This window comes from Pseudorasbora parva, chromosome 12, assembly GCF_024679245.1.
Source record: "Pseudorasbora parva isolate DD20220531a chromosome 12, ASM2467924v1, whole genome shotgun sequence".
Lineage (NCBI taxonomy): Eukaryota > Metazoa > Chordata > Actinopteri > Cypriniformes > Gobionidae > Pseudorasbora > Pseudorasbora parva.
In genome coordinates, this window is record NC_090183.1 from 35,803,417 (window position 1) to 35,817,083 (window position 13,667).

Genomic DNA, 13,667 nt, shown 5'->3' on the forward strand with positions numbered 1-13,667 from the left:
GAATTTAATGTGGCATGCAAAATGTGCAGCATTGCTCCCAATAATAATTAAACAATCTTTATGCCCTCTCTCATGTCTATCGGATGATTCGATATAGCACATTGATGCATGCAGATGGTTAATTTCAACAAACATGTTGAAAAATAACAATGTCCCTGCATGGCATTTTATGTAAAATAAGTTTAAAAAGTCTCTTGTAGCAGTTTTTAAAGGTGTCATGAACTGGCTTTTAAAAAAAATGTACACTGTTGTCCGAGGTCAACTAATGACGTTTGTGTGGTTTTTACATTCAAAAACATCATAACTAATAAGTAATAAGCTATTTTCTACACTGGATTTGAGGCTCTCTCCAAAACGCTGGGTTTTTGATGGGCAATAACGAAAACGAAAGAACAAAAAGAACAATAATGATAACGAAAGATAACTGTATATTAGCGGATAAACTGAGCCAGGATGACCAAGATATCCCGGCTATTAAGTAGCAGGTAATACTACAAGATGCAGTATCTAGGCCCTTATCCTAGTTTTGTGCAATAGGTCCCATGTCTTCCCCACGTCAGCTTGAACTTAAGCTTTTGTAGTGACTGTGTTCTTCAACAATATCTTGCCATCTTCTTCTGTATGGGTTATCGCTGCTGGCTAGAGCAATCCGATAACCTTCATGAGTCGGTGGGCGGGGCTACTGAATTACATGTGCTTATTATTCAGTAGAGGCGATGTTTTATCAATCGATGACGTCAAGATGTGAACACGATTGTTTGCTGAGCCTGGTGTCTATAAGCTTTTCTTTGACTAAGAAGGTTGATAATATGTTTTGCGTTTCATGTTTTTAAAAAGAAGCCTTTTATGTAATTAATTATTACTGTAATGGAAAAGCTGGCATTTCATTACTCATGTAGTGTCACAGGATCCTTCAGAAATATGCTGATTTGGTGCTTAGAAAACATTATTATTATTATTATTATTATTATTATTATTATTATTATTGATCAATGTTACACTTTTTTCAGGATTTTCTGATGAATAGACAGTTGTAAAAAGCAGTATTCTAAATGTATTATAGCAATAATACTACCTAAAATAATAATATAGTTTGCAATTTTTTGTTAATAGCTTGCCATGTATAGCTAAACAACTTTAGCTTTACTAATTTAAATTTAGAGCTTGTAGCTTGAAAAGCTTCAAAAGCTTCAGATTCAAAGTAACTTCTCCAGCACCGCAACAAAACAATCAGAAAGACCAAGTTGCTGAAACACACTTGGCTTACTTCATTACTGGAACAGGGCTCGATGATCCATCAAGTATGCGTAAAACAAACCTTCAAAGAGTTCATTTTCCGTAATGTCTGTGCTTGCGTGAGCGCTGTGGCATCCATCCAAAAGCTTTTGTTTGTTTGAATTACCAAAAAACGGATCTAATTGGATAAAAGGGCTGTCATTTAGTTGAATGTTTTGCCGTAATAGCTGACTCATTCAACACTGTCAGGAAAAGGGATTAAAAGTCTTCAATACCGGAGAACTACCGGAAACCACTCTCTTTTTTGCAGTTAAAATATTTATGCCAGCTCTTATTGAGTCAACAATCATGTCTGGCATCCAGTGGTGTTCTCATTATTGCCCGAGAGCAACATTAAAAAGAGTGATGTTGAGCTTATGCCACCGCACTGTGGTTTTATGCATGCAGCTCAGTGAACAGCATTCAAATAAATTGAGTTTGGCAGCCTTCAGTGAAAGCTAAATATAGGGAAGCAGGATCCCTCTCAATGCCTGTAAAGGGTTTAAAATATATATAAAAAACAAGATTTCTTAAAAACATTCCTAAAGGTAAAGTGTAGGCTGTATATTTTTGAAGTTTAAGTCTTGCCAGTTTAATATGCAGACAAAACTCTGTAAGCCATTCACTGGTAGAGTGGGACTTTTTGGCCAAGAAAATGGAGGCAGCATTTAGGAAACCTGTTTGGAAACTATTCATTTGTTTGGTGTTGCTATAGTGACGGGATCTGCCCACTTCACCTTTAAAAGGATAGCTAATTGAAAATTATAAATAAATCGGTCTCACTCACTCACCCTCATGTTTTCTTTTCTTTCTTCCATGAAATGCAAAAAGGTTTGAGAACATTTCGTTTTCTTCTGTTTAAAGGGGGAATAATTGGGGTTGGGAATCGAAAATCAATTCTAATTCTGGAATCAGATACTTGTTATAAAAATAAGATTTGCAGACAAAAAGTATTCTTATCTGTTTATAAAATTAATGATGAACCACTGTAGTCACATGGGCTATTTTAACGATGTCTTTACTACCTTCCTGGGCCTTGAAAGTTGCAATGACTTTGCTGTATATGGGTGGTTCAGAGAGCTCTCAGATTTAATCAAAAATATCTTAATTTGGAGCAACATGAGGGTGAGTAATTAATGACAGAATTTTCATTTATTTTTGAGTGAACTAACCCTTTAAAGTGACACTAGCCTAATATTCTTGCTGCTGTCAGTTTTTTATGTTAAAAACATACAACAAAAAATCCCTCACTGCTCTTTTACATTTGTTTTCAATTTCTTAACTCTGTTCAGTGTATGTATTTATGCGACTGCTAATTGTTCTTTTTGTATAACTTACTGAAGTTTATATGAGTTAAAGGGATAGTTCACTTTGAAATTAAATTTTGATATGTTTTAGCTTACCTCATGGGCATCCGAGATGTAGGAGTATTTGTTTCCCCAGTAGTTTCAATTTTGATCATTTTAGGTCAAACTGTTCTTGTCTGTGCCTCACATAATGCAGGTCTATGGTCACCACCTCAAAGAGCATACACAGAGATGTCCAAATTAAACAATCCCCCTTCATAAGTACACATTGATGGCCTAAGACACGAAACGAGTGGTTTGTGTGAAAAAACGAACAGTATTTATATCGTTTTTACCTCTTGTACACCACTACGTCTGACTGATCCGAGGGTGCTCGTGCGTGTTTCCTGTTGTGACATTCGCGCGTTCTGGCTTTAGTCTGCGCAAGCGTGGAAAGCGCCGGAATTGGTATCACATTCTTGATTAGTGTATTGTGGTTCAAATAAATATAGTTGTGAAAAAAATTCAACGTTGTCTGTTAATATATCGAAATCTTCTTCCATTGCGATGTCCTGTACGTCTAAATATGTTTAGATCTTCACAGTGAAAGGTAACACTTCCCAAATTTCTGTGTAAACAATGAGACGTACACGCGCAAGAGATCCACTTCCGGCGCTTTCCGCGCTTGTGCAGACTAAAGCCAGAACACGCGAATGTCACAACAGGAAACACGCACGCGCGCCCTCGGATCAGTCGGACCTAGTGGTGTACAAGAGGTAAAAAATATATAAATACTGTTCGTTTTCTCACACAAACCGCTCGTTTCATGTCTTAGGCCATCGGTGTGTACTTACGATGGGGGATTGTTTAATTTTGGACTTCTCTGTGTGCTCTTTGTGGTGGTGACCATAGACCTGCATTATGTGAGGCACAGACAAGAACGGTTTGACCTAAAATGATCAAAATTGAAACTACTGGGGAAACAAATACTCCTACATCTCGGATGCCCATGAGGTAAGCAAAAACATATCAAAATTTAATTTCAAAGTGAACTATCCCTTTAGGTCTAGTTTATAAGTTAGCTGTTCTTAATGCTGTTGATTTTTACTCATGGTATTCAGCTCCAACGTTTTCCAAGTGTTTGCATTGCCAGCACTTTACACTGACAGTCTATCTTTGTATAAAAAACAACAACAATGTTTATTCTTCTATGCATTGGGGTGAGAGCAGCAGCCTGCAGAGATTTACTTTAAGTGATCTCATGTGTACAAAACTGAAAGCCCAAATCTCAGAGCACATCTCTCCCTCACAGTGCCAAACACATGCAAGCGGCATCTCAGGATCCCTTGAAAGGCAACCAGACCGAGAAAGAGCTAGAAGAAAAGAACAGGAGGAATGACAAAAACAAACACTATTCCTTCTGTAACCTGCGCTTCTTGAGGCAAAGTCTATGCAAAGAAATCAGTTAAAAGTCTGCACACAAGGGTATAGCCTTTATTAATTTGAAATAGGGCCCTCAAGCTATGGCAGTTGCTATGGTAATTTGCCAAATCCGGCTATTCTTAGGTCAGCGATCAGTGCTGAAAACATTTGTTTAGTTGTATGTAGAGCATGCTAAGACAGATGGCCCTACAGTCAATCTGGATGACTGCCAGTGAAGCCATTATTTTTCAGACAGAACACCAAATAAAAGAAGACCTGCACATGCTCACAAAACATAAAAACAGCAGGGTGACAGACGACCTTGATGTGCTTTAAATCACACTGATACACACAAGGACAGAACACTAACTTTATGTTTATATTTTTGAAGGTGGAACAACATTTGTATTTGTTTTGTGTGTGTGTACCACAGTTTTACCACAAATACCATGGTTAAACTGGTTAGAGTAGCAAAATCATGGTTAATTTGTGGTTACCATGGTTTAAATATAATAATGTTTTTTGATTTTTATTTGTAGCAATACCATGGTTAATTTTCGCAAGGTAACGCAGATATGGCGCAATTGACAGGCGACTTCCTAACACGCCCTGGTTCATTGGTTAAAATTGGGCACGCGCATTGTCAGAGACACGACACAAGCCTTTAAACACAGTCAATTGACAAACTTTGAGGAAAAAGAGAAAGTGATCTGCTGGGCTTGCACGTGCCGTGTAGGGGTACTTTAGCGCTGGGAAGATTAATCTGTATTTAAACTGGGTCATTAATGTAGTAAAAATGTGAACTTATTATTGAATTTGGTGCCTTCGAGACTGAGAAAAGAGAAAATGTATTTTTGTCTCATGGGGATGAAAGACAACAATTCCCAGAATGCTTCGCTGCCCTATGAGGCCACTCCCACAGCTGCCGCTACTAGATTACTGGATAATTTCATAGACAGTAAAAGAAATGGACAGAGCGACCCCATTGACATCAACGGCGAAATAATGAAGTCAACCTAGGGGCACTCACTTCCTGATGGCTGAGCGAACTGCGCAGGCTCAGACTGAGCTTGACGACGTAGATGTGACGTGAGCCACCTGTCGGACAGCTGTAGGTCTTCTAGTAGATGTGGAAAGTGAAATCTGAATCACGTTGTTTAAATATTTTCTCCCGTTGCTTTTGGCTCACTATGGGCTTCTCCCCATTCTTCCCCCTTGACTTTATCAGACTTTATGTCTCCACGTCCCCCCGACTGTCTCATAGACAGTAAAAGATTGCCTGCGAGCGTCTCCTCCTGTCTATACGGTAATTTCTCAACTGTGCGACAGAGTCGCGTTGGTTATGATGCAATCGTTAGCCTATTTTTACAAAAACAGCTTCTGCGGGGCGATAGTGTAAGATACAAGGTAACGGAGCCTTTTAAGCATTGTCGTGTTTCTTTAGAAATAAACAATGGACAAATGGAGTCTTTAAACGTCTCAGATGTAAAGTTATTCACTGTCAAAGTGACTCAAAAATGAATGGGAGTCAATGGGATGCTAACAGCAGGTGATGGCTTGGTTAGCAATGGCAACCTCTAGGGGTGGAACGCTTTCCGAGCGCTAGATTACCCCTTGGATAATTTGCCCACTGTGTTCATTTTCATAATCTCATTTGAATTAGAGAACAGACACTACAATTAAAAACTGAACGTGTCTCTCCAGTATAAAGAGTCGTCGCATGAGTGTCACAGCACTAACGCTGCAGGATTCAGATTACATTCATCGTGATGACTGAGCTAAATGAGCTCTCGTGTTGAGAGCTGAGGTAATCGCGACCGTGCTCACGGCACACATTCACAGCGCGTGTTCAGTCTTGCGCGTTTTCAGTTCATGCCTTTGGAAACTTAAAGGAGTACTTCAGCGCTGGGAAGATGAATCTGTATTTAAACTGGGTCCTCAATGTAGTAGAAATGTGAAATTATTTTTGTATTTGGTGCCTTCTAGACTGAGAAAAGACAAAAAAATTATTTGTCTCATGGGGATGAAAGACTACAATTCCCAGAATGCTTCGTAATTCTGGGAATAGTAATTCTGAGCATCCAGATTAAATAGACAAAGATAACTGCTCCTGAATCTTTTTGGTGTGCCTGCAAACTGCTAACCCGACGTGGTCATACTAAATTCTAGTCAGAATATGTGTCTGAAACTGCTCCATTGGGCTGTAATTATGGGCATGTTTCAACCGAACCAGGAAAGACCTCAATCGGATAGACCTACAACCAATCAGAGCAACGAAGCGACACCTTACGTTAGTTCTCAAATGTCAGAGCTCAACTACACCATGTTGCCAAGTCCGAGTTTTTTCCGCGGGTTGTTTTCCATGTCCACTTGTTGAAGCGACTATTATGTGATGTATAGACCCATGAATGCAAATTTTAGCACGCAACCTTCCAAAAATAACACACATTTTACCCCCTAAAATGTTTTTAGGCCGTTTAAAAACGGGTAGGCCGTTTTTTTCCGGAGAACCGCTCTCCGTTTAGGATTTGAACCAATGTAACTAAAGCCCCTTTGATGACGTGCATGATTACGTTACTGTTGATCATCTGTCTGTCATCGTCTAAAGCCCACCCTGATGATTTCATTGGTCCGAACAGTTTCTGTTTGGGCATAATTACTCCTCTATGGATCGAGTCCAGACCGAACCACTTGAGCTCAAATGTTGTGGGCATGGCTGAGTTCGGCAAACCTGATCGGTTTAGATCAGATCAGAGTTTTAGATCTGGGAGGTTAGATCACCCAAAAATGTTAAATCTGTCATTAATTACTTACTCTAATTTTGTTTGACACCCGTAAGACCTTTGTTCTTTTTCAGAACACAAATAAATATATTTTTGTTGAAAACCGATGGCTCAGGCCGGTCTTCATTGACACCAATGTCATTTCCTCTCTCAAGACCTATAAAAGGCATTATAGATGTCGTTACAAAGCCCATTTCACTACAGCGGTTCTACAATAATTTTATGAAGTGACAAGAATAGTTTTTGTGTGTAAAACAACTACATAACGACTTATATAGTGATGGGCCGATATCAAAAAGTTTTGAACAGTTATGAATCAGCATATTGATTCATGATTCGGATCGCGTATCAAACTGTTGAAATCACGTGACACTGGCGATCAGAATCATGAACGCTCATAACGTTCGAAAATTTTGTTTTCAAATTGGCCCATCACTAAGTCGGTATTTAGGTTTTTTTGCACACAAAAACTATTCTTGTTGTTTCATAAAATTATTGTAGAGCCACTGTAGTGAGATGGACTTTTTAACGACGTCTTTAGTGCATTTTATGGGTCTTGAGAGAGGAAATGACATTGGTGTCAATGAAGGCCTTTCTGAGCCATCGGATTTCAACAAATATATCATAATTTGTGTTCATTGAGTGTTATATTGTTTAAGTAAAAAAAAAGTATAAGTGATTTACATAGAAGTTTGTAAACACAAAGTCTACTGGATGATTTTGCCGCAGGACATGACTGTCATTAAAGGAGAGGCTTCTGCAAGACTAAAGGACAGTCTTTATCTCAGCATCCATCCTGTCAGCATCTTTCTCACGTGTTATTATCCGTGTCTATCCTGTCAGAGAGCATCTCTGTCATGCTTTCCATCCTGCAAAAAGGTAGTAGTCAACAAAAATTTTGGTTTGTAAGGACTCTCCGTTTCCTAAATGACAGCGCTGGCTACTGAAAAACAGATTAGATGTACGTTAGAGAACTTAAGCTAGTAGTAAACAGAAAAAAGGTTGCTAGCAGCTAAGGAACAGCTTCATGTTTCTTTGCATTTTCTGTAATGTGAACACGGTTCAATAATCGCAATTAATTAGAAACAGTCTGTAACCTTGTCTGAAATCAAAAATTTAACCCACAACTAGACCAAGGCCACATTTATGTGACAACACAATCATAACTCTCAACACTACTGACAACCAATACAGAGCTTACTGCGGCTATAAAGGAAAGGGGGAATAATCTCGGCCTTTAATCAATTTCCAGCTCCCTGCTGCTTCATTGAAGCCTGAATATTGTTCATTTTAAGATGGAGGAAAACAATAAACAGAAACTTCCTGGAATTCATAAACCAGGAAAACAATAACATCAAGGTAGGCCAGACAGAGCACTAAGCAGGTGGGGTGCGGTGTCAGTTACAAATAATTTATTGACTCGGTGTGATTTTTATTCTATGTATGAACAAGTAAACACTCACAGAATATACTGCTTGAGCATAATAAAGCAGATGGAAATGGCCAGCATTTCTGTTAAAGGAAGAGAAATGTTTTCCTTATTGAGTTTGATATTGTGCTTAAATTAGTCTAATAGCATATAACATTACCAGATAAGACAAGAATGATAAGAAAACTGTGGCATATCCTCATATATAAAGTAGCATAAATGAACCATGAGGTGTTTGTTTGCGTTTTAACAGTAACTGCACTGTTAATAACAAAAACAAACCAGATACTATGGGAAAAGGAGAGTCAGACGAAATATAAGGCCACAAAACACTCACTCTATTCTTCTGCTGTATTGAGAGCTTAATGGGGGGGGGGGGGGGCACTCAGTTTCAGTCAATCTCATGTCAATCTTGAGTACCTATAGAGTAGTATTGCATCCTTCATATCTCCGAAAAGTCTTTAGTTTTATTATATTTATAAAAGAAATATGGGCTATGCCGAGTCTTTCCGGAAAAAAGAGAGCGCCTGGAGGCGTATCGTGTGGGCGGAGCTAAAGAATGACGAGCGCAAAGCGATGACGTCCTCAAGCGTGGAGAAACCCTTGCTATCGATCTCAGCTAATAGATATATGATCCAGAATCATTCGGAGGCTGAAATAAATTGAATAGGAGAAACAGCAACAGCAGGACGTCCGTCTCTGTGTTATGTACTGTATTTAGTGGCCTGTCAACATTTGTGTGTCTTTACTCGCAGTTTATGAGGACATGATTCGGTTTATGGACTATTGTATGCGACTAAACCTTAGCAGTAGCAAGCAAAACGGTTTTGCACGTCAGACTAGTGTAACGTTATATAGAACAACAATGGAGTCCGTTAGCGCATTTGAATGACAAAGTGATGTTTACTCACGTGACAATAGGCAACAGCATAGACATTTAAAGCAGTTTTACTCACCGGCTGCTTCCAAAGACGGACCGAACCTTTATCGCTGGGACCGCTCCGTCAAAAACACACTTCTTGGAGTGTGGAGATCCACTTTGCGACGCGACTGAAGCGATGTTGTGAAGCATCCCGTCATTTCTGCGTTCAAATGCAGCGCTGCCTTCCCGGAATGCTGTGCTGAAGCGTCGCTTGATGTCACCCATAGGAATAAAGGGGAGCGCGGCGCGGACTATAACCGACATAAGTGTTCACCGACGACTGGATCTGCAGCTGAGCGAGTGTTTATGGGGCGTGCATTTCCTCTCTCGCTCTAGTCACACACGCGCGCGCGCGCACCCTACCGGGAGAAGAACCCGTACGGCCCATACAAGGACCTTCCGCTCTATTAACGTCAAGCCGAGCCATACTCGAAAATATCCCCCTACCCCCCCCTTAATTGTTCAAGATTAAATTCAGAACATTAAAAAGTGAACTGAAAAGGAACTAAGTAACGGGAGAGCTCCATTATCCAGTGTTGTTTTGGTAATGTACACTAAGGGTATGTTTACATGACAACAATGTAGTAAAATTGGAATGCTTTCCCCTTGCTTTTTTCAACATACAGTGTTGTTAAAATGATCCCTGTTCACACGAATATGCGAAAAACACAAAAAAGTTTTGTCAGGCCAGTATTTGGCAATATAATGCGTCTATAAACTGAAAATGTAATATGCATGAGCATGATGTCACACTATTTCATAAATTAACATGTTTGTTATTTACATGAAAAAACTTGCACTTTGAAACCCGATTTCAAAAGCTTGCGTTTTTAGGCTGCCAAAATGCTATTGTTGTGTAAATGAACAGCCAACATAAAAAGGTTTTAGTTGTTACTTGAAAATGTTGTGTAAATTGCCCCTAAAACCTAAAAAAATTATAATAATAATTTAAAAAAAATTATATATAACATAATTGGACCTAACATAAGCTGCGTCCCAATTCAGAGGCTGCATCCTTTAAAGGCCTATGCTGCACAACGATGGCTGTCCTAATCTGAAGACTCCTTCAAATGCATCCTCTAATTCTTGTGAAATAAAGGGTACACAACAGAGCCTTTGTAATGATATCTAATAAAAATGTAAAAATAAAAACGTTATAGCTGTTCAAATGTTGACTGACTTTTTACTATTATGCAATATAGTTTATACATATTATATACAGAAATGGACCATCAGGACTAGATGGAGGCAGATGATTCGCTGTGGCGACCCCTGAAGGGAACAGCCGAAAGAAGAAGAAGAGGATATACAGAAATTGACAATAGTGAAAATTTAGACAGTTTGTCTCATCAACAGCAGCTACGTGCTGTAGCTAATAGTTTGGAAGCTAGCTAGTACAGTCTTATTATTTAGTCATGTGACACAAAAATACAAGAAATTTAATGAATTAATCCCATTAGAGAAGCAAGTTAAAATAATAATTTATAGACTACTTAATTGAAATAAAACTGTTCATTCCATGATTTTTAAATAACGTGAACAATTTTTTTATTTATTTATTTATTTTTACTTAATTGATTTGTGTGGAACCGATGTACAATTTTTACATCCAACAAACTTTTTTAATGTCCCATTTAACAAAGCTCGTTCCAACCTTCGAAGAATGCAGCCTCTGAATTGGGACGCAGCTATACTCTTCCTGCATAAGGAAAATGCATATGCATTACACCAGGGATTGCTCCAGGATTGTGGTTAGAAACGCCTGACTTACACCATAAAAATGAAGCAGCTCCATGCATGTCAGAACTCTTTGCTTGGGGCACTGATTAACACAACTACATTTATGCCACTGCAAGATATCCAGGGCTCATAAAGAACCATAAAACTTTTAATGAGAAGCCAGTGAGGGACTGGACAATAAAACTGGAGACATTTTATGATGAAGGCAGTTCTCCTGGAACATAATGTCCAAAGCTAACTGAGTGATACAACCAACAATTTATTTAATTTAAATGTGACCTGCACTCTTCTAAAAAAATATATATGACATCTAATAGATGTCAATGTCCTCAATGTGTGTTTTGTACACATAACACCAAATGCTACATCTACAAGAGTAGAAACTTGGAAGTAGATATAGAAGTGTAATATTTATGGTTATGGGGTTAAGTGTCCTCTAGAGAATATGAAATAAATTAGAGCAGCTTCAATAAGCAGCCGCAAAGACATATAGAACAGAAAGTCATGAGAGTTTGTCATGAGAGCTAGATAACTGATTTAGCATGAACAGAAGACGTTTTGTGGTATTCGAGTTTGCGAGAGAATCTGTGGAGATAAAGCAGTAGTTTGGGGATTTGGTTGCGCGCCAGTCTTTAGTTATGTAATACCTGTTCCCACATGTGTTTATCTGTTTTTGTGTCTCGGTGTGTACTATGCACACGTTTGTGTCTGTGTGTGTAATATGTGAATCATTAGACTCGTTGCCCAGATGGGTCAATTCTACTGACACAAATCGTGGATCTGAACTCTTTCTTGTAAAGGTTCAAATGAATTTAAAAAACGGATACCCAGATGATTGCCAATGTATATATAAAAAAGAGGTTTCTATCTAGAAATTGGATGCCATGATAGTTTACGTAACAGGCAAAACATAGGAACCTATGAGCACAAAGAGGACTTCAGTCAGTTGAGCTGTTTATCAAACAGGTAACGTTACACTGGGTTCAAGCAGTTAAACGTAGGCCTACTGTACCGTAAAGGCATTCTGCAGTTCAGTCCAGTGACTTCCACGCTTTTCTGATCAGCAGTCAGCACAAGTTTGATTGCATGGTCTCTAATAAAGTTTTCCAAGACGTAAGACTACTGAATTGTTGACAAACATCACCCTCTGGCGCCACTAGAGAAAAATCGCAGCGGCGATTAAGAATGAACCAATACTACAGCGACATCCTCAGGCCATAACATGTACTCCACGCTGCATAACCGGAGACAACCACGACTTTAGCTTCAATGCTAATTAAATGCACTTTATCCCGCCAATCAAAACCTTCAGGCTTATTTGAAAACTGCGTGGTATGTGTGTTTGTGTGTATGCTCCTCCAGGAACACCACAAAATGATTGTTAGTGAGGCGAAAAAACTGCCGAAACCCGGGATCGAACCAGGGACCTTTAGATCTTCAGTCTAACGCTCTCCCAACTGAGCTATTTCGGCTGATGACACTACATAAGTTTTGTATTCAGTTTTTTACAAGTAAAAGAACATGGGCTATTGTATTCTGCATTATTCTGCAGAATATTAATATTAAGCATTTTACATGATTTGTTAGATAGAAATACTCGACTCGTATATACATAATGACCAAAGGAAATATGATTGTTTGGAATACTGTAGAATGTAATTTGGCTTCTTTTGTTGACAAGTATCCTACAGATGAGTAACGTTACAGTATTCGCACATTAATTAAGCATTTCCGAATAGATGAATATAATTAAAGTAAGCCATTATGAGAATGAAACCTAGAAGAAATTGGTAAATAAATTATTAAATCACACAAAACAGAGGGCATAACGTTAGCTACGTAGCCCATTCTATGAGCAACAAACACATTGGAATGTTAGTGCCTGATTCAATCAACATGGGATTCATCCCTCTGCTAGTTATTCCACCCACACGAATCTCTCTCTCTCTCTCTCTCTCTCTCTCTCTCTCTCTCTCTCTCTCTCTCCTTCAAGGTGACTTTCCCCTTGCACAGGCAGATCTTTTTTGTTCTTATGCAAGTCTGGAGAAAAGAAGAGTAAGGACAGGAAGAGAAGGGAGAGAAATCAAGGCACAGTCAGTGATATAAAAAAGAAGAAAGATGATGACAGCGAGTGGAACATATGAGATTAACAAGATGCATGTGTGAGTAAGAGAGGAAGCTAGAGACAGATTTTAATGAATACATGGCAGTATTTTCATATTGCATACAGTAGAAAAAATATTATCCACCCACCCACCCTTTCTCTTTCTCCTTCTCCTTCTCCTTTTCTGTCTTTCTCTCCTTGCTCGTGAAGGCACACAAACAGAAGGCATCCATACTAATCAGCATACTTGAGTTTTCAAAATAAAAAGAGGGAGCTTGTCAGACAGAAGGAAGGAGGGAGATGCTGATTAAACTATTAAACGTGTAATTTGTAAATTTGATTACATAGGCCTACATTACTATACCTCATCAACAAATAAATGAGCAATTCTAAATAGGTAATTTGAATGTACCCATAATAATAGCCTTCATTCAGTGTTTACATGCATGTGCATACTCATATTTGAATGAATAATAATAGATTTGCTTAATAAAATAAAATGTCTGTGGCTAACAATTTAAAATTTTCTATTATGATGTACATTAGTATGTATGGCATTGACCAAATTAAATATATACGAATAAATAATATGGTGTTTTTAAAGTACCTTGGGGTGCAATGTTCACCATTCTAAAGTTTATGGTAAGTAATTATTATTATTATTTTTAAAAATAAATAAATGAATACCTTTTATCAGCAAGGATGC

At 38.4% G+C, this 13,667-nt stretch overlaps 1 non-coding gene across 1 annotated transcript; it reads right to left on the reverse strand.

Annotated features, from left to right (window-relative positions):
- Positions 1-12,256: 12,256 nt before the first annotated feature.
- On the reverse strand, positions 12,257-12,329 carry trnaf-gaa (transfer RNA phenylalanine (anticodon GAA)). Its single transcript has one exon. It is a non-coding gene; the product is annotated as a tRNA-Phe (tRNA).
- Between the last annotated feature and the right edge of the window lie 1,338 nt (positions 12,330-13,667).